The sequence below is a fragment of the Pyxicephalus adspersus genome, unplaced genomic scaffold (assembly GCF_032062135.1).
Source record: "Pyxicephalus adspersus unplaced genomic scaffold, UCB_Pads_2.0 Sca1720, whole genome shotgun sequence".
Lineage (NCBI taxonomy): Eukaryota > Metazoa > Chordata > Amphibia > Anura > Pyxicephalidae > Pyxicephalus > Pyxicephalus adspersus.
The window spans coordinates 1,471-5,329 of record NW_027318727.1 but is presented as its reverse complement, the minus strand read 5'-3'; the positions used below and the strand labels follow the sequence as shown (position 1 = coordinate 5,329).

General features: G+C 42.4%; 1 pseudogene; it reads left to right on the top strand.

Annotated features, from left to right (window-relative positions):
* The first annotated feature begins 2,882 nt into the window (after positions 1 to 2,882).
* LOC140321260 (poly [ADP-ribose] polymerase tankyrase-1 pseudogene) lies at positions 2,883 to 3,643 on the top strand (annotated as a pseudogene).
* The last annotated feature ends 216 nt before the right edge of the window (positions 3,644 to 3,859 follow it).

Genomic DNA, 3,859 nt, shown 5'->3' with positions numbered 1-3,859 from the left:
ACAGCATGTACAGAATTGTGCACAATATGATTGTTCAAGTATAATCGTGCATAATCGTTGATCGGTCGTAATCGTTCATTTTCTAACAATAATTATTGGAAGTGTGTACTGTGTACCTAGCTTTAGCCTAAAATTGATTTGACAGGTGCTCTTTAATATTCATGTGAAGTACAGAGGTATGTAATAGTGCTATGTATCTTTTTATAATGTATCTTTTTATGTATCCTTTTACAATGTATCTTTTTATAATGTATCTTTTTATGTATCCTTTTACAATGTATCTTTTTACAATATATCTTTTTATGTATCATTTTATAATGTATCTTTTTACATCTGTTTGGAAGCTGTAGAAGCTCTACACAGTGCTGAAAAAAACCCGAATTTTTCCTCCCATTGACTTTATTGGTGTTCGAATTCGATGTTCGACCACCCAAATTTTTTTGCTATATTCGAGTGAATAGCTGCTGAATCGAATAGTGAGCTATTCGACCAACACTACTCCTGACTTCCACAGGAGTTACATGATCCAGTCAGTGAGGGAAATAGCCATCTCCATGAAAGTCCGCCATGGAGCCAGTAGTAAAGATGGAGAAGCAGTGATGACATGTCCTGGACCTGTCATGGCTGCAGGAGGACAGCACAAGTTAGGTAAGTGCCATAATTGGCAAGTATGCTGTGCAGCATCCATCAATATATTTAGTTCCGCTTTAAGCCTATCTTCCTGCGTCTTAGGGATTTCTATAAACTTTTTAGGGTCTACGACTGTACATCCATTTCCTTTAAAGTCAATTGCAATATCCAACTGTTAGTTAAAGAAAACTAGTTAAAGAAAACCCTATCACCAACCTATAATATGGAAAGTAAAAGCAGAGAAAATATTTTAAGCCCCACTTGCAGTGTTTTTCTCTTCCAACGATTATTGTATTCACTTGCAAGAAAATTTGTCTACCTCAGGAAGAGTCAATTCATTGGCACAGCCCCCTAACTCCTTGCATGCCATACCCTCCTATCCTAATTACTAGCCCAGCTAGAGTGTCTAATTACTAGTCCCGCTCTTCTGACCCTAATTTATTTTCCTACCTAATTTTTAATGTAGCTTAGGGGAAGAATCCTGGGGGGATGGCAAAACACCTTTTTGATGCCAGTAATTGGTTACTTCCAACAGATTATTACATCAAGTCATAAGGCTCAAATCATCCCCAACTATTTTTTGAACATGACAATGGGTCTAATTTTCTAAAGCTCTCCAAGCCTGAAGAGGATACTCTTTCATCCGTGAAGCTGGGTGATCCAGCAAACCTAGAATGGATTTCATTAGATTTTTTTTTAGCAAATGTTTTCAATCCTGGACCAGATTCATTACAGGTTTACTGGATCATCAATGAAAGTGTATCCTCTCCTGCCTTGGAGAGCTTTAATAAATCTGGCCCATAGAGTTCTCAGTTCTCAGATGGCCTCATTCAAAAAGAGCACCTTTGGGATGTGGTTTGTGATGCTGCCGTATAAGTATGGACCAAAATCTCTAAGAAATGATTCCAGCATCTTGTTGAATCTATGCTACAAAGAACTGCAGTTTTTCCCAACCCGTGGATGATAAGCGTATATATTTACTTATTTCCAAATACTCTTGGGTGCTACTGACTTGTCATGTCCTTTACATGTTTGTTTACATTTTGTATCAGATTTTAATAAAAAAAAAGAAAGCAGCCTGCCTCCAATGTTCACAACAACGGTTTCAATGCCAAAAATGTGGGATTTTGTTGCGTATACTCACAAAAACCTTCCATTGGATGCACAGTCCATGTGCTCTGTCACAAAATAAGCTAAACTGCAGTGATAACTAGGAAATTTTGTGGTTAAATTACATTTAAATTTTAAATTTTATTTTTCTTATTGTTTTTCTTGAGTTTTTACTAGAAAGCTAAAAAATAATCATATGCACTACAGAATCTAAAAGCACTATGCAATTCAACCCTTAAGGGTCTTTCATGGGGCTCTATTTATATAACAGGGGTTCTGGCATTCCCTCAAACATTCCCTCATGGGAATTCGTTACTGCTTTAAAAAACACATAGAATGTTTAAGGGAATGTCTGATTCCCTGATTAATTAGAGCCCACAGATCTTTGTAGTCAAAATGTGTATATTTTGTCTATTTGGATTGTTTAGTGCACCAAACAGTGCTTACATAAAAATGTGATAAACTTCCATAGAATGCAAGGGAAAATTCCTTAAATTACTAAAAATCTAAGCATCTACTAAAAATCTAAAAATCTAATCTCATTGTGCATGCGTGAGATCGGCAATTTTTTACCCCAATTGATGAAAGGGCTGCTTCTGCGTATGCCTGAGATGCTTGGGCATGCGCAAAAGAAGCAGCCAAGAGCCTGTGCTCCCATTCATTCTTGATTGCCTAGGTGATCGAGAATTAAAAGGTGGTGCTGCACCCTTTTCTTTTGTTTTTTATAGTGGTGCACTTAAAAAAAAAAACACACAAATAAAATTTTTACTTTAAATAAAAGGGCTGTCTACCCTCCAATGAAAAGTAAAAATTCTGAGTTTAGGTACGCTTTAGGAGCAAAAAAATCATTTATAATAAAAAAAGTGTGCCAAACCCCCAAGAGACTCAATAGTCAATCTTATAAAGTATTAATACACAGTTGCCACGCTACTGCTTATGAAAGATTTATTGGTGCGACGATTCCACTATAGACCTCAGGAGCAGTAGAGAGGAGCAATATGTAATATTTACTAAGTTGTTAATAAAGATTGAAAATAAAAAAACTTTAAGCCCTCACGCTTTGCTGGCGCCTGACACATACTGTTCACCAATAGCGTTTTGAGGCCCCAGAAAAGTCACGCTTAGCCCCGCCTACCTCCGGAAGCCCAGCCCTATCCAGTTTGGCTGAAGAAGTGTTTTGGTTGATTTTATTGTTTATGCCCGCTCGGCCCCGCCTTTGTTAATGACGTTTTATGCCAGCGCTCGGTTGTTGTCTCCGTAGGCCGCACGGACTTACCTTCGGGGGGGAGTGAGGGAGCCGGTGCTCCGGCGTATCACTCTCCCCGGTGGTAGAGAAGCCCGTGTAGGATATAGTGGTGAGATGGCGACTGTGTCGTCCAGGCGTTCCCAGCAGCAACAAATGTCCGGCACAGCGGGACAGCAGCCTTCCCCGTCCACCTCACCTCCTCCTACAAGTCTGGCCTCTCCGCCGCTTTCTCCTCCACGGAGCCCGGAGATGCTGCCAGCCTCGCAGAGACAAGGCCCGGACACCCAGCCTGAAGGGGAAGGAGCGTCGCTGCCCGGCTTCATGCCCAGGCCTCTATCACCTCCTCCGGGGGAAGCCGCTGCCGTAGTGTCCCCGGGCTCCTTACCTCCAGCCCCGGCTCCCAGCTCCGATAGCAGCAGTTCCTCATCCTCCAGTCTGTCCTCAGGAGGCAGCCCAGCAGAGAGCCCGGAGAGCGGCACCGGAGGTGGCCCGGGGCCCGTGGGGGCCCTGAGCGCTGTCAGCGGAGCCTTCCGGGAGCTGTTCGAGGCGTGCAGGAACGGAGACGTGTCCCGGGTGCGAAGACTTCTGGAGCCAGGGAATGTCAACGCCAAGGACATGGCTGGAAGGAAATCCACCCCGCTACACTTCGCAGCAGGTCCGAAAGGGTCGGGGGTCTTTGTGTGGTGTGTGTGAGTGCATGAAGGCTGCTCCTTCCCATCTAAACTTTAGTTTTTCATACAAAGTCTATGTCAGCCCCAAAGTTATATATGTTGCTGCTGTCATTATTACATGCTGAAAGTCTTGTTTGTCTTGTGATTGCCTGTCCCAGGGTGACAACACTTGCTTAGTGAATTATAATGCATCTCTGGCGTT